This window comes from Quercus lobata, chromosome 12 (assembly GCF_001633185.2).
Source record: "Quercus lobata isolate SW786 chromosome 12, ValleyOak3.0 Primary Assembly, whole genome shotgun sequence".
In the NCBI taxonomy this organism is placed as follows: Eukaryota; Viridiplantae; Streptophyta; class Magnoliopsida; order Fagales; family Fagaceae; genus Quercus; species Quercus lobata.
Window position 1 is genome coordinate 13,301,538 of NC_044915.1, and position 21,097 is coordinate 13,322,634.

Sequence of the window (21,097 nt, forward strand, 5' to 3'; positions counted from 1 at the left end):
TTCTGCTATTTATAGCTTAGGTTAGTGGGGAGATCATGATTACTGACATCGCTAGTGCAATTAAAGGTCCAATATTATTTGTTTTAAGTAGGTGTTTAGGTGAGAGTGGGATGTAACAATTATGGCCTTGAAACTTGGTTCCAGCTCAGGCGAATTTGCTCGGTAATGATGTTCCCCGAGCATCCCATGACCTGCCTGGACAAGGTTTATATGATTGTTTGGGAAGTTTTATGCCGAGCACAGCTCAGGATCCGAGGCCCAAAACTCGTTCTTTATGAAGGCAATTTCAAGAAGGGCTTAGGGCGATGGGGCCGTTCCATTGGGCCCGAGCCCAGGGCCTATATGGGTCTTGGGATCTCGGTGCCGTACATTAGCCCCCCCTTGATTCATACCCGATTGCCGGGAAGAATCAAGGAGCCAGCCGAGCCTTTTGGTCTCGAAAGTCCTATGGCCTGGGATTCATGCGGTTATGGTTTCTCATTAATGCTCATTTCAAAAGATGCGTTGTTCCGCGACGTCAGGTTCAGTTGTCATTATTGCCTGACGGTTAGCGAACCGAAGCGACGCGCGTGTCGGTTATCCTTGGCATCCGCAGGGTCATTCGTGAATCGTGCCCATTTATTGCTTGATTGAACGTTCCTTTGCCCCTTTTCTGATCCTATAAATAGCCTTCCTCATAACATTCTTTCACTTTTTTTCCACCTCTGATCTTTCGAGCTTACTCTCTGCCGACCAATTCTTTGTGCGCTTACTCACCTGCCCAGAGTTCTTTTCTCCCTTAGAACCCAAAGTAAGTTCTCTTCCCCTTCCTATTCCTTCGGCTTATTTCTTCAAGTTCCCTTTCATAGCATTTAGCGTCACCGATGGGCTACTCTTATCTCTTGGAGGCCCCGGCTGCCTTGGCCACTTTTAGGTGCAAGTTTAATATTCCCGATGACGTGGAAGTGGCTTACTGCCACGAGAGTGAAATCGCTCTCCACCGAGGACTAGGCACACCCTTTTTTCCTTTAATGTCAATTCTAGAGGGTGGGGTTAGATTCCCCGTGGATCCCCTTTTAGCAGATACACTTAGGTACTACGGATTGTGTCCCGACCAACTTCCCCCCAACTTTTACCAGGTAGTTAGCTGCGTCAGTAGGTTGAACCACACCTTTGATTTACAGTTAAATTACCATGATATTAACCATATGTATAGCCTCTGTAGGAACAAAGCTACCAATTATTACCTAAAAACAAAAGATAATCGGGTACGGCTAATATCATGCCTACCTGATTCGAATAGGAACTTCGCCGGGGAGTTTGTTCAGGTGCGTGGCAACTGGTTTGCCGGGGATGTCCCTTGCCCTCTTTCACGGCATGAAGTGGGTTCGTACCAATCCCTTGATCTAACTGTTTTTCCCCCCTTTTTTCCTTTTCTTTCCTCTTTATTGAAGTAGATCTTCATCATCGGATATTGATATAACACTTGTTCTTTTGCAAACGGCAAAGTGTTCGTTCCATACATCAAAACCGTCCACGTGAAAGACCTGAACTTCATCCTTCGTTCCAAGATATTCGTGCACTGGGACGGACAGCTTCGGGCCTCGCACCTGATCCTTGGAGTAAAGACAGTTTACTCTACCTGGCAGACCTTTAAGCAGGCATAATTAGTTGATAGTCCCCTGCTATCATATATTGACGTTCGGTTCGCGAACTTTTTGCCACCGAAGCTCACAACTGGGGAGGCGAGGGAGTTCGGAAGGCGCTACACTTGCTCGAACGAGTTAGCTCCTTTGTGGGACGAGTCCGCGGAACGTGTGTCTCGGTGTCTTAGAGAGTTAGCTCACGAGGCAATTCAACAAGAGGACCCTGTTCAAGAGCAAGCGCAGCCCGAGAACCCAGCTGCGGAGTCCGAGCAACCAGCGATTGAAGCGACTGCCTTGTCGGCTGAAGATACCCAACCCGACGAAAACATGGTGTCAAGGAAGGTTATGACTATTGATCGCTTCGTGCCCGGTGCACGGCAACCCAACCAGCCCCCACCTTCTCAGGGTCGAAGCCAAATGCCTCACCCTCCACCCTCTTCTTAAGCTGGACGAGCCCGTAAGAAACAGAAGGTCGCCAATCAACCATCCACGGGTCCGGGAGATGCTACCGTCCAGACTCCTCCCCAGCCAACAAGGGGGATCGTTATCCGCGAGCCGCAGACCCAGGTCGGTCCGGGGGTTGCGTCCTCCTCCCAAGCTGTTGCAGTGTGGAAGCCCAAGTTTTTGTTGGACGGCAAGCCTTTGCCTTCGACCGCCTGTGTGCGGATGTGGGAGAAAAGCGAGGGTGGCCGTATTGCCCAGACCCTGGTCGAGGGTCTTCTTCTTCCCGACGACGTGCATGCCTTCGAGGAGGGGTCTGAGGAGTCCGTGGGGCGCCGGTTAGAGTGGCATGCTATTGCGGTAACTCCTCAATTGTCTATTCCTTTCCATACATTTACTTCTACTTCCGTACTAACTTTTATGATTGCCAGGCTGCTCAACTGGCTCACATACTGGCTAGCCGTGCATGGGATCTTGTTGAGGAGGTCGACCGTGAGAAAGGGGCACGAGAGTCAGTTGCCAAAACAACAAAGGAAAAACTAAAGGCAGCTGAATCCGCCGAGAAGAGGGCCGCTACCGCGAAGAAAAATAAAGCGCTGGCGGAGAAGAGGTGTACTGAACTCTTGGCTAAGCTGAACGAAACGGAAGTGAAACTAGGTGAAGCCGTTAGCCTCAACACCTCTCAAGCCAAGGAGCTAACCGACCTGAGGGTAGCCCTGGAGGGCTGCGAGCATAAGTGGTACAACGAGGGATTCGTTGATGCCAAGCAATCTGCGGAACCGGTAGTGGCCCAGGCCCAGAAGCTAGGTTTTGAGGCCGGGTGGTTTGCCGCTCTTCAAGCCCTGGGAGTTCCCGAGGATTCTCCTCTGAGAGACCCCGGCCAAATTCCCTTCCCGAGCTCCGTTACTGTAGTGCAGGATCCACCGGTTGCCGCTGAGGAGGAAGAGACGGCAAGCATGAGGGAGCTAGTCGAACAGATCGATGCCCATGCCGAGCCAGATGAGATGGAGGCCACCAGCATCCCAACTGTACAGGATCTTCTTGGTGAAGACCCGCACTACCCCTTGACCAACCAACAAGAAGTGACAGATCCAACACAGCCCTCCAGCTGATTATCTACAGTCCAATTTTTTCACGCTTCTACTTACTTTTATAGCATTTTTAGTTTATTTCCTCACTGGTATTTTTGCCTACGTCACCGGGTTATGGTGAACAAATAATTTCCTTATTTCACGGGGATGACCCGTAAAACGATGCCGAGTTTTGGCAACGAGATAATAATTCTGCTTTTTAACTTTGCTTTCTACTCGTTGAATGACTCTATTTATTTGTGTGTTTGCTTAGATTATGTTAGTGGTTTCTTATACTATAGTAAGTCAGGCCGAGAGTTGCCCATTCGGTTAAATCATGCCTTAGTGTAAGGTTTCCGCCTGCTCGGTGATTTTGATCGAACCGAGGACGAGGCTTCTGCCCTTAGAATTTTTTTTTTTTTTTTTTTTTTTTTTTGTAACGATAAGGTTTCCGCCTGCTCGGTGATTTAGATCGAACCGAGGACGAGGCTTCTGTCCTTAGAATTTTTTTGTAACGATAAGGTTTCCACCTGCTCGGTGATTTTGATCGAATCAAGGACGAGGCTTCTGTCCTTAGAATTTTTTTTTTTTTTTTTTACGTACAAAACATGCAATTCTCTTAATGTGCAATGACGGGTTCAAAAACAACTTAGACAAGTAACTTCATCATTATCTTGACTTTAGCGAAGTACAAAGTTTTGACTTATATTTACTATATGGATGGTCACGAGTAGAACTTCTTTAGATTATGAGCGTTCCATGGCCGAGGGAGCGGCCTCTCATCAAGATCTTCCAGGTAGTAAGCCCCCGCGCCAGCGATGGTGGTAATTCTGTACGGCTCTTCCCATGTTTGAGCAAGCTTCCCGGAAGATATGTCTCTCATGTTTCCCACGACCCTCCTTAGAACCAGTTCCCCGGCGCTGAATTCCCTCCCCTTTACATCTTGGTTATATCTCTGGGATAGTTTCTGTTGATACTCTGCGAGCCGTATGGTTGCGGCCTCCTGGCATTCTTCTAACCAGTCCAAGCGCTCTATCATCAAGTCGGCGTTCTGGGCAAGGTCAAATCCTGCGACCCATGCACTGCACAAGCTCACCTCGGTCGGTATTACGGCCTCCGCCCCATATGTCAAAGAGAAAGGGGTCTCACCCATGGATCTTCTACGAGTCATACGGTAAGCCCATAAAACGTTAGGCAGCTCTTCAACCCATCTCCCCTTTGCCCCGTCCAGCCTCCTCTTCAACCCGTTCAAAATCGTCTTGTTCACTGCCTCAGCCTGGCCGTTACTTTGAGGGTATGCCGGGGTTGAGTACTTGTTCTTAATGCCGAGATCGCTGCAGAAGGCCCAGAAAGCTTTGCTATCGAACTGTAGCCCGTTGTCTGATACTAGTGAGTTCGGTACCCCAAACCTTGTGACTATGTTTTTCCACACAAACTTTTTCACGTCGATATCCCGAATGTTGGCTAAGGCCTCGGCTTCCACCCACTTCGTGAAGTAATCCACAGCCACCAATAAAAAACGGCAGTTACCTATTACTCGGGGAAAAGGGCCGAGGATGTCTAGCCCCCATTGTGCGAACGGCCAAGGGCTGCTGACGGGGTTTAGACGACCTGCTAGCTGGTGAATCAGAGGGGCGTGCTTTTGGCATTGTTCACATCTCCTGACGTATTCCGCGGCATCCTTCTGCATCTGTGGCCACCAAAACCCCTGGGTCATGGCCCTGTGCGCTAGAGATCGTCCCCCGACATGGCCACCACACACTCCTTCATATAGCTCGGTCAGAAGTTCGTTCACCTTCTCAGGATGCAGACATAAAAGGTAAGGGCCTATGAAAGACCTCTGGTACAACTTGCGATCTGCCGACAGCCAGTACCGGGAATCCACCCGACGAATCTTTTTGGCCTCTTTTTCATCGTCCGAAACTTTCTCCTTGGCGATGAAGTCTATGATCGAGTTCATCCAACACGGATTTGCCACTGACATCATGGCAACTTCAACCCCAGCCAGGTTGTCATCACTTTTCACCTCAATGCTTGGCTCACTTATAAGCTCTACCTTGACCAGTCGAGGTATATTCTCGGTAAAGGATAAAGCCAACGTGGCCAGTGATTCGGCATGTCTGTTTTATGCCCGACCTACCAGGGCTGCCTTCACCGTCCCGAACCGGCCAATGATCTGCTTAGCTACACTCAAATAGGCTTTCATTTGAGAGTTCCGAGCTTCGAAGCTTCCTATGATTTGATGAACGACCAGTCGAGAGTCCGAATAAATCTCAACATCTTTCGCGCCTAAACGCAATATGGCCCTCAACCCGGCCAGGAAGGCCTCGTACTCGGCTTCGTTGTTTGAGGCTTTGAATCCTAATCTGAAGGAGTGTTCTAATCGTATGCCCTCCGGGGTGATTATGACAATACCAGCTCTGGCCCCCATTGCCTTCGAAGTGCCATCTACAAACACTTTCCACGGACAACGCTCCGCATTACATATTATCTTCCCGTCGCTCTTGGGGGTGAATTCTGCAATGAAGTCAGCAAGAACCTGTCCCTTTACCGAGCTTCACGGTCGGTACCTTATGTCGAACAAACCCAAACGAGTTCCCCATTTGGCTATTCAGCCCGTGAAGTCCGATCTCTTTAGCAACGACTGCAGGGGATACTCGGTAAGGACGAATACCGTATGAGCCTGAAAGTAATGCGGCAACTTCCTCGTGGCGTGCATTAGTGCCAAAACTAGCTTCTCAAGGGGCGGGTATCTCATCTCGACATCTACTAAGGTTTTGCTTATGTAATACACTAGCTGCTGTACTCCTTAGTCCCTTAGTAACACAGCACTCACGGCATGGTCAGACACTGAGAGGTACATAAACAAATCCTTCCCGGACTCCGGGGTTGTTAACATGGGTACTTTTGCCAAATACTCCTTCAGTTCTCGAAAGGCCTTGTTGCATTCCTTGTCCCAATGAAACCCCTTCCACTTCTTTAAAAGCTGATAAAACGGTCTGCAGCGATCCGCGAATTTGGAGATGAATCGGTTTAGGGTGGCTAACATCCCGGTTAGCACCTATACTTCCTTCAGATTGCTCGGCGATATGAGGTGATTCATGGCGTTTATTTGGTCGGGATTGGCTTCTATCCCCCGAGTAGAAATCAGATAACCCAAGAACTTGCCAGCCCCCACATCGAAAGTACACTTCTCGGCGTTCAAGCGCAACTTGTGCTGCCAGAGTATCTCAAATACTCCCCGGAGGTCTTCGTGTGTTGCAACTCCTTTTTTCTCTTTACCACCATGTCGTCAATATATACTTCCACCGTGCACCCAATTTTCTCTCGGAACATCCTAGTCATCATCCGCTGGTATGTGGCACCGGCGTTCTTCAACCCAAACGGCATGACTTCATAGTGATAGTTAGCACTCGGGGAAATAAATGCTGTCTTTTCTCGGTCCTCGGGTGCCAATGCAATCTGGTGGTACCCCTGGAAAGCATCCAAGAAGCTCATCCTCGGGTGCCCATATGTGGCATCTACTAGTTGGTCAATCTTGGGCATTGAGAACGGATCCTTCGGGCATGCCCTATTCAAGTCTGTGAAATCCATACAAACTCTTCATTTACCATTCTTTTTCTTCACCACCACCGTATTCGCCAACCACCTCGGGAAGAATATTTCCGTTATCGCCCTTACTTCCTTCAGCCTCTGGACTTCCAAGTTCACCACGTCAGCATGCTCCTTCGATGATCTCCTCGATTTTTGCTTTTTCGGGGGGAATGATGGGTCCACGTTAAGCTTGTGGACAATGAACTCGGGATCTACGCCGGGCACTTCGTACGAACTCCAAACAAAAACATCCACGTTCTGTAAAAGAAACAACAACATTTCTGCCTTTTCTTGGTTGTTAATGCTCGTGCCTATTTGGAAATACCTGTCTTCGTCCGGAAAAATTCTGACCTTCAAAACATCCTCGACAACGTCCGCCCCCGTTTCCCCTCGGGGCTTCTATGATTGCTATAAAGGCTCTTTTTCGGTCTCTTCCGCTTGTCCGAGCTGTTCGTTCTTCCACCTGACTGCGGCGACCAGACACTGCCAAGCCACTTGTTGGTTCCCTCGCACCACAGTGACTCCATACTCGGTGGAAAATTTCACTTTCACGTGCAGGGTGGACGGAACGGCTTTCATTGCGTGGATCCACGGCCTTCCCAAGATTGCAGTGTACGGTGAGAATGACCGGACTACTATGAAGGTCAATATTACTTCCTTGCCTTCCATGTCCACCGAGAGAGAAATTTGCCCTTCGGGAACCACGACCCTTCCGTTAAACGAGACCAATGGCGTGTCATACTTCACCAAATCCTGACTCTTCAATCCGAGCCCTTCGAACAAGTCCGGGTACATCACGTTGGCTTCGCTTCCTTGGTCTATCATCACTCCTTTTACCAAGAACCCGCTTATCCGAGATGTTACTACCAACGCATCATCATGAGGTTGAATCATCCCTTGTAAGTCTTCTTCGCCAAAAGAGATGGTTAGCCGACCAACTTTCATCCTCTTCTCGGGTGATTCTCCTTCTATGCAAGCCACTATCAGTACCCCTTTAACTGCTGCCGTACCTCTCGGGGCAGCGTGGATGACTTCGATCACTCCCAGCGGTGGTGGGAGGGGATTCCTTCTCTGCTTAACACCCTGGCCGGAATCTTGGTCAACGGAGTCCACTACAAACTCTTTCAGATACCCTGCTTTTACTAACTACCCGAGATGATCTTTCAGTACCCGACACTGCTCGGTGGTATGCCCTTTGTCCCTATGGTATGTGCAATACAAGTTTTGGTTCCTCCGAGATGGGTCACCCCCCATTTTGTTTGGCCACTTGAAGAATGATTCGTTCTTAATTTGCGCCACATTAACTCCCTCAATTTACGCCTCTAGTTCTTGCATCCTGAAATCTTTTTTCAGTCTTGCTGGGATAACGCCCTGCCGAGATCTCCCGAGTAACGGGGCTTTCCCCTTATTTTGTAGCCGATCATCTTCCAGGCGTTTATACTCCTCAATGCGCCTCATAAGCTGCCTCATATCCTCGGGAGGTCTTTTCGTCAACGGCTCCTGTAATTCAGAATCTTCGGGGAGCCCCATCCTGAAGGTGCTTGCCGCTATCTTCTCATTCCCTCCACCGATCTCGTTGTAGAGTTCCCAGTACCGGCTGGCGTAACTTCGAAGGGTTTCACCGACCCTCATCTTTATAGAAAGTAGCGCATCCACCGGCTGCAGCATTCGGCTGCATGTCACGAATCTACTGCCGAACTCTTGAATTAGCTTGGCAAAGCTACGAATGGAGCCTTTTCGTAACCCGTTAAACCATCTCAGGGCCGTGGAGCCGAGACTGGAGGGTAATACCTTACACATCAAGGCATCATTGTGTGCATGCAAGGACATCATGTGGCTATAATGACTGACGTGCTCTACAGGGTCCGTCTTCCCGTCGTAGGAATTGAATGGCGGTCTTGTAAATCTACTCGGCATAGGGGCCCGTTCAATTTCATCTGAGAATGGTGACTGAGCAGCCCTTCGTAAGGCTCGGCTCATGGCATCCATGGCAGCATTGTGGGGTCGCCGTTCCTCTGGCGAATCAGACCCTCAGTCCTCGTATCCATGCGAACGTGAACGGTTCCGGCAATGACGTGTCTCTCGGGAGTGTGAGTGATTCCTACACTGGTGCGATTCTTGAGAGGCTGATCGGTTTTGGAATCTTCATGTACCGGATTGGCTAAAGCCCTCTTCGCCCCGAATTCCCGTGCTATCATTTCTCCTTTGCCGGTGGTGGCGGTCCCTTTCTTGGGGTTGACCCCTTGCTTCCAGTTCTAGATCCATCACCAGTCTGCACAACCGCTCCAGCTCTCGGTCTCTGTCATCATACTGCCTTTGTCCCGAGACACCCGACACCGTTCGGCGGGTCTGATCTGACCCTTCTCCCAGGCCAGACTCTGCCTCTCCTTGCAGGCGCTCCCTATCCTCGCGCCCTTTCTGTCTTCTTTCCCACCATGTGGACCCCCAAGAAGATCCCACGGAACCACTCTGGGCACACCCTCCCGAACGTCCCTCGGACATCTTCTTTACTTAAGTCTCAATCGAACCACAGCTTTGTAGGAGGGCCCCACGGTGGGCGCCAATTGTGCAAGCCTGAAACGAGACTGCTGGGCTCAACCCCACTTGGGCTCACAATTTTTTTGTAAAGTGGGTTTCAAGATTTCCTACTTTGGGTCGTTATTGGCACAGAGACTCAAAGTAATGTTCCTCCACTCTCTAAACGACTATTCTCCCTCTTTTTTTTCTGAACCCCATCATCTTCCCCAACTTCTGCTATTTATAGCTTAGGTTAGTGGGGAGATCATGATTACTGACATCGCTAGTGCAATTGAAGGTCCAATATTATCTGTTTTAAGTAGGTGTTTAGGTGAAAGTGGGATGTAACAATTATGGCCTTGAAACTTGGTTCCAGCTCAGGCGAATTTGCTCGGTAATGATGTTCCCCGAGCATCCCATGACCTGCCGGGACAAGGTTTATATGATTGTTTGGGAAGTTTTATGCCGAGCACAGCTCAGGATCCGAGGCCCAAAACTCGTTCTTTATGAAGGCAGTTTCAAGAAGGGTTTAGGGCGATGGGGCCGTTCCATTGGGCCCGAGCCCAGGGCCCATATGGGTCTTGGGATCTCGATGCCGTACAATAAGTATTTAATCTATTAGAAGAGACGAGATAATATAACTAATTAACATCATTATTTTATAAGGATTCAAAGCAATCCTTTTTAAGTTTTGTATAGACTAAAATTGATCATTTTTTTTATGTTTTTAGCAAATAAAAACATTATTTTAACTTTGGAAAAATTATTAGTTTATACAAATAGGATAAAATTATTGTGTTCTAAAATATTTTTTAATAATTTTTCAAAATATTAAAATCACTCTTTGTTGCTTTAATAAAAAATAAAAAATGGCTCTTTATCAAAAGTCTTATAATTTAACTTGTTAGCACTCTTTAGAATCTCCAACAAAGATTGAATGGTTCAAATTCTCTCACCTCTAACTACTAGGAAAAGAAAAAAAAAATTCATTTTTAGTCTAGCCGTCTAAGTCTAAAGACCAAAATTAAATTTTGACTTTTTTCTTTTGTTTGCCCGGAATAAATGAGTGGCCTGGGAAGCAAATGCATAGCCACAATTATCGTGTTCCTAAACCTTTCCAAGATCAAGTACGTGTCAGGTTTCTATCTGCTTATTCTTTATTTTTGTATATATACAAACATTCGATTTTGTGTTATGGTTGTTGGGGATATTATACAAAGTAATAATGGAAGAACAAGGTTAACATATGTGCGCACCCAATATAAGGTTAACGGGCTCTACCTATACTTGGGCTTACAATCTATTTATATTGTGGGCTTTGAGTTTCCTACTATGAGTAGTTCTATGCTCGGAGACCCAGTTGCACACACTCTTATTTTGCAAATCCTCCTCTTTTTCCTCACAGAGCTGCTCCTTTTTCTCTTGATATAGTTGCTCTTTTCTCTCCATTCTCTGCAGAATTGCCAACCCCCACTCTTCACTTTATTCTCCTATTTATAGTTTGAGATAAGTGGAGGTGTTATGAGTACTTCCTGATCTCACTCGTGTGAATGGGGATCCAATTCCATCAATCCTAAGTGGATGTTCTGTTGGGAACAATGGTAATGGTATTGGAACTAGTTCCTACCTCCAAAAGGCTATTCGACAGTGATACTCCCCAAGGCATTACCGAGTCGCTAAGACCTTATTCCTCCGAGCAATAACACTCTCAACCAAGTTAGAGTTGATCGGGAAGGACTCTTGACGTTCAAGACAGAATGGTCTCATTTCGGTTTTTAGGTTCAAATTGGGCCTCACGGTGTGCTCGGGTCAAGGTCACAGGTCCACCAGGAAGAAGGTCGGGTATTATGCCACAAGGTTAGGGCCCAAGTCCTAATGGGCCTAAGGCCCTACCCCATACAAGGGGTTGGGGTTATAGTCTGTACCATAAGGCCAGGGCCCAAGGCCCACTGGGCTTAAGGCCTTGCCTCGTACAATAGCCCCCCCTTGATTCGTGTCCAGCTACCAGGAATGAATCAAGGATGACAAGCGCCAGAGACCCCTCGAGAAGCTCAGGTGTCAATTATTGAACGGATAGGATGGTCATTAATACACTCTAAAAAGGGCATTACGCCAGGCTGTCAGGATTAACCGCCATCATAACCTGACAGTTCGCAAACCGAGGTTGCACATATGGGGATTACAAAAAGAATTTAGAAGGGTTTTCCCACCTTTCCGCTCCATTAAATTCTCTCATCCTATAAATAGTCCTTGTTCCTCCTTTAGATCACTCTTTACTTCCCTAGTCTTCAAAATTTCTCTCTGCCAAGCATTCTTCTCCCATGCATAAATCCTTCAATCAAGATCACCCATTCCTAGAGCCCACAGTAAGTTTCTCTACTTCTTCTTCCTCTTTCAATTTTTTCCTTCGCTTTAGAGTTTAAGAATGGGATTTTCTCATCTTCTGTCTACTGAGGCATCTTTAGTTAACTTTAAAGAGGTTTTCAACATCCTTGGGTATGTGGATGTGGCTTATTTTCACGAGGGCGACATTGCTCTCTATCGACATTCTAGGTCTGACACAGTGTTTTTCCCTTTGATGGCTATCCTAGAGGGAGGGGTTAGGTTTTCCGTGAACCCTCTTTTACTTAGTACTCTTAGGTTTTATGGTTTATGTCTTGATTAACTTCTCCCCAATTTTTACCAGGTCGTAAGTTATGTCAACAGGTTAAATCAGATATACGGGTTACAGTTAAAACACCACGATATAAACTTTATGTACAGTTTCTATGGTAATCTCAAATCTAACCATTACTTAAAGGCTAGGGATGTACGAGTATGGCTTATTTCATGCCTACCCGATTCTGACACAAACTCAGCGGGGGAATACGTTAGGGTGAGCGGTAACTGGCTTGCCAACTAGCTCCCCTGCCCACTATCGCTGTGTAAAGTTAGTCAGTACCGAGCACCTTTATTCTTTTACTCGTGTTTTCCTTGTGATTGTTTTGCTTAAACAGGCACTAACCACTTATTGTATTATTTTATTGCAAATGGCAAAAGGTTTAGGCCGGACATTAAAGTAGTGCACGTGAGGGATTTGAACTTTGTGCTCCAGTCCGAAATATTCGTGAATTTAGACAGGCAACTCTAAGCGTCGCACCTCATACTCGACTGCACTCCCGTCTACACTACTTGGCAACCCTTTAGGCAAGCTTTGCTGGTGGATAGCCCGCTGCAATCATACATAGACATACGTCAGGCCAATCTCCTTCCTCCTTAGTTAACCGTTGGTAAAGCCCAAGATCTCGGCCCCCAGTATACTATCGCAGATTCTCTTGCACCGATAAAGGATACCTCAGTTGATCTCGTATCCCAAAATCGCAGAGTCCACATACCTATTGAAGAGCGCGAAGCCCTGGTTCAAGTAGCCGAGCCAGCAACAGCCGAGTCGGTTAATTCTTCGGAAGCGGAGGTCGGTCAAGGTGACAAGATGGTGACCAAGCGTATAATGACCCTTGACCGGTTTTTGCCCGATACCCGCCTTACAGCTCAACCTCAACAGCCCCAAGGCAGGGATCCAACTCCCCTTCCTCCTACCGACCCAACCAGAAAAAGGCAACACACTGTCGACCAACCACCTAGGGTCCTAAGTGATGCTCTCTTGAGGACCCCTCCCCGGGTATCCGGCAGGATCATAATCCGGGAGCCGACTGGTGGTCCCCGACCCACTGCCCAGGTCGGGACCAACGTGGCATCTTCCACTCAGCCTAAGGCAAGCTGGCAAACCACCTTCAAACTCGGTAATGAGCCCCTACCGATGTTTGCCAATGAAAGAACATGGGTGTAGGGTGAAGGGGGCCAAGTTGCCCACAGCTTGGTGTAAGGCCTCTTATTGCTAGAGGATGTTCACTTCTTCTCGAGCAGGACTGAAGAATCGTTGGCTAAGCGGCTGCAGTGGCACACCATAGCGGTAACTTTCTATCCCATCTTTTTTCATTTGTTTTAATGCATGTGTATTATCTTTACCTTCATACTTGTCACTGTTGTGTTACCAGGCCGCGCAGCTGACCTATGTTATCGAAGAGAGGTTAAAGGAGACTGCTAAGGATGCCAAACGGGAAAAGGCTCTAAAGGACGTTGCGGTAGCCACGACAAAGAAGAAAGGCAAAGCTGCTGAGGCTATCGAAAAAAAGGCTCAGTATGTCGAAAAAGCCCGTTGGTGGTGGAGAAAAGGTTAACTGAGATAAAGGTTAAGCTGGGGGGGTGGGCACGGAGCTAAAATTGGCGGAGGTAGAAAGCCTAAACTTGGCCCAAGCTGACGAGATCGTAAACCTAAAAGCAACCCTTGAAGCCTATGAGGAAAAGTGGTACAATGAAGGCTTCGCGGATGCCGAAAACTACACAGAGCCCATTGTCCATCAAGCCCGGCATCATGGCTTTAGAGAAGGGTGGCTAGCAGCCCTGCAAGCAATGGGAGTGGCAGAAGATTCCCCACTGAAGAACCCTAAGTAAATTCCATACCCGGCTCCTTCTCCCCACGTTCAGAGTCAATCTGGTCCTGCTGACAAGGAGGACACCCCCAATATGAGGGAGCTGGTGCACGCGATTGACACCCACATGGAGATGGTTGATCTCGAGGTCACCAGCAACCTCAACGCCACCGAGGATGTCCAAGCCCAGCCGCCTCCTATCGATCAGCCAATCAAGGATGCACTAGAACGGCAAGCCGAAGACACAGTCCAACTCCCGCCCACTGATCCTTTAGCCTAATACTCAAATTTTTAACCTGCCTTTGTAGTTTTTTTTTTTTTTTTTTACTTGTGTTTGATTTTTTTTTTTTTTCATTTGTTTGGTTTGCCCATAGTTACTAGGTTGTGATGATAGAACAATAGTTTAACTTTTATTTCTATTTGCTTTATTTAATTAGTGACCAAACAATTACTTTAGCTACATTTATAAATGATCATCACATTGTTACTAAGTTATTTTTTCCTACTACACCTTATTATTATTTTTATTTTTTTTGACCGGGTAGCATAATAAAGGCTTACCTCTGACCGGTGATAAAGACCACTCTCGCTTGTCTTCGAATAGATTGGCTATATCTATATCTATATAGTGACCGGGGCCGAACTGAAAAAGGTTTGCCGTATCTAGAAAAAATTAGCACTAAGCTCACGCCCACCCGGCACTAAAGGTTGAATTTGACGCATGCCTGTGTTAAAAATGAATGCCCGGCTTCTGTTCTTGAGGAAACTAGATGATAGGTTCCCATCTACTAAGTTACTGGGCCTAACCAAGAACAGGATTTTTATCGCTAGGTAAATTTACTATAAGGTTTCCATCTGCCCGAGGAACAGGTTTTTGACCTTAGAATAATTTGACATAAGAGTTCCACCTACTCGGTGATTAGGATCGAACCAGGAGCAGGTTTTGGCCCTTAGAACAGTTTGATACAAGGTTTCCACGTACTCAGTGATTAGGATCGAACCGGGAGCAAGTTTCGGCCCTTAGAATAGTTTGATACAAGGTTTCCACCTATTTAGTGATTAGGATCGAACCGGAAGCAAGTTTCAGCCCTTAGAATAGTTTGATATAAGGCTTCCACCTGCTAGGTGATTAAGATCAAACTGGGAGCAGGTTTCAACTCTTAAAACAGTTTAATGTAAGGTTTTCACCTGCTCAGTGATTAGGATCGAACCGGGAGCAGGTTTCAGCCCTTAAAACAGTTTGATGTAAGGTTTCCACCTACTTGGTGATTAGGATCGAACCAAAAGAAGGTTTCAGCCCTTAGAATAGTTTGATATAAGGTTTCCACCAGCTCAGTGATTAGAATTGAACCAGGAGCAGTTTTCCATTCTTAGAGGAAATAGACTTAGTTCTCTTCGCGTTCGTTGATCGAGGTTAATAAATTAACAATGACAGAACCGTAAGCATAAGTACACCTGGATGGATAAATATCGCCTTTGTATTACTTAATAGCATACACATATAACATCATACTCAACCCATACCCCCGCACACTGATAATCAGTGGTAAAACTTCTTTAAATTAGGAGCATTCCATGGCTGAGGAAGTAGTCTTTTGTCCAAGTCTTCCAAATAGTATGCTCCCGCGCTAGCAATGGCGGTAACTCTATAAGGTCCTTCCTAGGTGGACGCTAACTTTTCTGCATTGACATCTCATGTGTTCCCTACTACCTTTCGAAGTACCAAATCTCCTACACTAAACTCACTTCTCCTCACGTCCCTGTTGTATCTCCGTGCAAGTTTTTGCTGATATTCTGCCAACTGTATGGTCACTAATTCCTGACGTTCCTCCAACAGGTTCAACTGTTTCACCATTAATCCTGCATTCTTGGTAGGGGTGAATCCTGAAACCCGGGCACTGCATAAATTTATCTCAGCTGGTATGACTGCTTATGCTCCATACATAAGAGAAAACGGAGTCTCTCCTGTGGATCTCCTCAGAGTTGTCCAATATGCCCACAGAACATTAGGCAACGCCTCTACCCACCTACCCTTAGCACCCTCTAATCTTTTCTTCAACACATTCACAATAGCCTTGTTGGTGGCCTCAGCTTGGCCATTACTTTGCAAATATGGCGAGGTAGAATACCTGTTCCTGATGCCGAGGCTGCTACAAAATTCACAGAAAGCTTTACTGTCAAACTTCAATCCATCATCTGACACTAGAGACTCTGGTACCCCAAACCTCGTTACTATGTTTCTCCATACAAACTTCTTAACGTCCACATCCCGGATGTTTGCCAATGCCTCTGCCTCCACCAACTTGGTGAAGTAGTCTACGTCCACTAAAACAAACCTTCGATTTCTGTAGCCCGAGGGAATGGACCAACAATATTTAGCCCCCACTACGCAAAAGGCCACGGGTTACTGATAAGATTTAGGCTCCCTGTCGGCTGGTGGATCATCAGGGCGTGCTTCTAGCATTGCTCACACTTTCGTGCATACTCAATGGCGTCCTTTTGCATTTGTGGCCACCAAAATCCCTAAGTCATTGCTCGGTGAGCTAACGATCGTCCCCCCACGTGACTGCCGCACACCCCTTCATGAAGTTCAACCAGGAGTTCTCCAATTTTGCTAGGGTGCAAACATTGTAGGTAAGGCCCCTCAAAAGACCTTCAGTACAGCTTACGATCAACTAACAGCCAATACTAAGTAGCTACCCAGCGCACCTTTTCTGCCTCTTTTTCATCAGCTGGCACTTGATCCTTTGCTAAAAAGTCAATGATCGGATCCATCCAACATGATTTAGTCGTTGTTATTAGTGAAACACCTACCTCTACATTAATACTAAGTTCTGCTACCAACTCCACTTTGATTAGTCGAGGTACCTCCTCGGTCAATGATAACGCTAATCTGGCCAAAGAGTCAGCATGTCAATTCTGTCCCCCGGCCACTTCAACCACTCTCACATTTAGAAAGCGATCCATAGTCTTCTTTACCAACCATAAGTATTCCACCATCCGAGGATCCTTGACCTCAAAGTTTCCCTACACTTGATTAACCAACAATCGAGAATCAAAATAGATCTCTACCTCCATAGCACCTAGGTCCGAAGCAACTCTTAATCCGGCCAGCAGGGCTTCATACTCAGCTTCGTTGTTTGAGGCTCTAAAGCCTAGGCTGAAAGAATGCTCCAATTTTATTCCTTCTGGGGTGATGATTACAATTCCAACCCTAGCTCCTACTACGCTGGACACGTTGTCCATAAAAACCTTCCACGAGGGGACTTTTACATGGCAAACTATCTCCATCTCTCCTCTCAGGGAAAACTCTGCAGCAAAATCGACGAGAACCTGACCCTTCACCGAGCTTCTAGGTCTGTAACTAATGTCAAAAGAGCTTAGCCGAGTTCCCCACTTGGCTATTTTACTAGTGAAATCAAATCTCTTCAACAACGACTGTTAAGGATTCTTGTTCAATACATAGACAGTATGAGCTTGAAAATAATAAGGCAGCTTCCTAGTAGCATGAACTAGTGCTAATACCAACTTCTTCAGAGGCAAATATTTTGTCTCGGCGTCGACTACGGTTTTGTTGACATAGTATATTGGCTGTTATACACCTTGATCCCTCAGCAACACGACACTCACGGCATACTCAAACACCGAGAGATACATAAACAAGTCTTCACTGGGTTCCGGGGCTGTCAACATAGGTGCCTGTACTAAATACGCCTTCAGGTCCTAAAAGGCCTTTCCACACTCCTTGCTCCACTGAAATCCCTTCCATTTTTTCAAAAGCTGATAAAACGGATGGCACCAATCGGCAAACTTGAAAATAAACTGGTTAAGAGCAACTAACATGCCGGTCAGTACTTGGAATTCCTTTGGATTACTCGGCGGCTTGAGGTGCTTCACAACTTTAATCTGATTAGGGTTGACTTCTATTCCTCAGTTAGTGATCAAATATCCCAAGAACTTGCCAGCCCCTACTCCAAAAGCACACTTGTCGGCATTAAGGCGCAGCTTGTGTTGTTAGAGCACTTCGAACACCTCTTTAAGATCGTCAATATGTTGTACCTCCCGTTTGCTTTTAACCACCATATCGTCAATTTACACCTCAACCGTGTACCCAATCTTATCTCTAAACATCCTCGTCATCATCCGTTGATAAATGGCTCCAGCATTCTTTAGCCCAAACAGCACCGCGATATAATGGTAATTGGCATCGGAGGATATGAACGCCATTTTCTCTTGATCCTCGGCGGCCGGGGCAATTTGATGATAACCCCGGAAAACGTCCAGAAAGCTCATCCTTGAGTGCCCATACATGGCATCCACCAACTGATCAATCTTTGGCATAGGGAATGGGTCATTTGGGCATACCCGATTCAAATCAGTAAAATCAATACACACCCTCCATTTGCCGTTCTTCTTTTTTACTACAACGATATTTGCTAGCCACTTCGGAAAGAAAACCTCCTTTATTGGCCCTGCCTCCTTCAACCTCTTGACCTCTTGCCTAACGGCTTCGACATGCTCCTTAGCCGACCTCCTTAGTTTTTGCTTCTTAGAAGGGAATGATGGGTCCACATTAAGCTTGTTAACTATGAACTTGGGGTCTACCCCGGGCACCTCGTATGGGCTCCAAGCAAATACATCGACGTTCTATACAAAAAATAACAATAGCTCTACCCTATCCACGTCCCTCATACTTGCTCCTATCTGGAAACTTCTGTTATCATCCAGTAGTATCCTTACTCTTATCAAGCCCTCGGCACAGCTTGCCCTCATTCCCTTCTGGGGTTCCTATAGTTGCTATAAGGGTACTTCCTTGGCTGGTTCCTTTTGCTTGATCTCCGGATTAACGGCGACCACCAAACACTACTTGGCCACTTGTTGGTTTCCGCTTACTACAGCAATACCTTACTCGATGCGAAACTTGACCTTCACATAGAGAGTGGATGGGACTACCCCCATTGCATGAATCCATGGCCTTCCAAGGATTGTCGTATATGAAGAAAACGAAGCGACCACTATAAATGCCACAATTACTTCCTTACCTTCCATATTTACAGGAAGTGAAATCTGCCCCTCTAGGATCACTATTTGACCATCAAATCCCACCAAGGGTTTATCGTACTTAGAAAGGTCCTCACTCTTCAAGCCAAGCCCCCTAAATAAGTCGGGATACATCACTTCAGCACCACTCCCCTGATCTATAAATACCCTCTTCACTATAAAGCCATTTATCCGGGCTATGACCACTAAGACATCATCGTATGGCTGGATCATTCCTTCTAGGTTATCATCATTGAAGGCAATGGGCTCCCGGGTGAGCTTCAACTTCTTATCGAAGGTTGCTCATCCGGGCAACCTTCTGCCGACACCACGGTTAGTACCCCTCTCTTCTCAGACATCAGGGTACCCCTTAAAGCTGTGTGAATGACCTCTATCACTCCCAATGGGGGTGGGAAAGGATTCTCCCAAGGTTGAGTTCCTTGCCCAACATCCTGATTCCTTGAGTCCACCACAAACTCTTTCAAATACCCCCTTTTACTAGCTACTCTAAATGGTCTTTCAACACCCTACATTACTCAGTGGTATGCCCCTTATCTCTATGATAAGTACAGTACAGGTTTTCATTTCTCCTTGACGGGTCACCCCCTATCTTATTTGGCCACCAAAAGTATGGCTCATTCTTGATTCGATCTACAATCCTGTGTACCAGCTCCTTGTATGTCACGTTCACTTCCCCCACCTAAGTGCTTGGTTCCTGAATCCTTAAATCCTTCCAAGGCCTTAACTAAAAGCTCCCTTGCCGTGGCTGACTTATAATCGAAGCCTTGCCTTTGTTTTGCTGCTGGTCATCCTCCAATCTTTTATACTCTTTAATACGCCTCATCAACTGCTTCATATCCTCGAGTGGCCTCCTTGTCAATGACTCTAGCAATTCGGAGGCTTCGGGCAATCCCAATTGAAAAGTACTCGCTGCGATTCTTTCATTGCCCCCGCTGATCTCATTGTACAACTCCCAGTACTAGCTAGTGTAGCCGTGGAAGGTTTCTCCGGCCCCCATTTTCATAGATAGTAGTGCGTCCACTGACTGCAGGTCATAAACCGAACACTAAACTCTTGGATTAGCTCGACAAAGCTATAAATCGAGCCTTTCCTCAATCCATTAAACCACCTCAAAGCGATTGGCACAAGACTCGAAGGGAATACTTTACACATCAGCATGTCATTATGAGTGTGTAACAACATCATCTAGATATAATGGCTTACATGCTCTATTGGATCCGTTTTCCCATCATAAGAGTTAAATGGAGGCCGGGTGAATCTGCTCGGCATAGGAGCTTGTTCAATGTCCCCTGAAAACGGCGACCGAGCAGCTCTTCGTAATGCGCGACTCATGGCGTCCATGGTGGCATTTTGGGGTCATCGCCTTTCCAGGGAAATCGAGTCCCGATCTGCATATTCCTATGACCGATCCCAATGTCGATGGGAACTAGATTGATGAGACCCTTCTCCGTCGTGTCCACCTACACTAGCTAACCCTTCTGCACGCTCTTCGCGATCCCTCCTTCGACACCTACCTCTTGCTTCCAACTTTAAATCTCTTACCAACCTACAAAAGCGTTCAAGTTCCTCGTCCTTCTCATCAAAGCTCCCACGCCTGGAAGCCCCTGATATTGTCTGGTGAGTTTGATACGACCCTTCTCCAAGGCCGGAATGCTCTTCCTCCTGCTCATGTTCCCTATCTTCACGCCTCTTTTGCCTTCTTTCTCGCAAAGTAGATCCCCGAGAAGATCTCCCAGAACCGCTTTCAACATAACTCCCTGACCGCCCTTCAGACATTTTCCCTGCGTGAGTCTTAGTAAAACCATAGCTACGTAGGAGATCCCCACAGATGGTGCCAATTATACGCACCCAATATAAGGTTAATGGGCTTTACCTATACTTGGGTTCACAATTTATTTATATTATGGCTTTGGGTTTCCTATTATAGGTAGTCCTATGCTTGAAGACCCAGTTGCACATACTCTTGTTCTGCAAATTCTCCTCTTTTTCCTCACAGAGTTGCTCCCTTTTCTCTTAATATAACTGCTCTTTTCTCTTTGTTCTCTCCAGAATTGCCAACCCCCACTCCTTACTCTATTCTCCTATATATAGCTTGAGATAAGTGGAGGTGTTATGATTACTTCCTGATTTCACTCGTGTGAATGGGGGTCTAATTCCATCAGTCCTAAGTGGATGTTTTGTTGGGAATAGTGGTAATGGCATTAGAACTGGTTCCTGCCTCCAAAAAGTTGTTTGGCAGTGATACTCCCTAAGGCAATATCGGGTCGTTGAGACCTTATACCTCCGAGCAATAACACTCCCGACCAAGTTAGAGTTGATC

General features: G+C 46.7%; 1 pseudogene; it reads left to right on the plus strand.

Moving 5' to 3' along the window:
- LOC115970254 overlaps positions 1-21,097 on the plus strand; it is a 45,109-nt pseudogene that overhangs the window by 2,290 nt on the left and 21,722 nt on the right.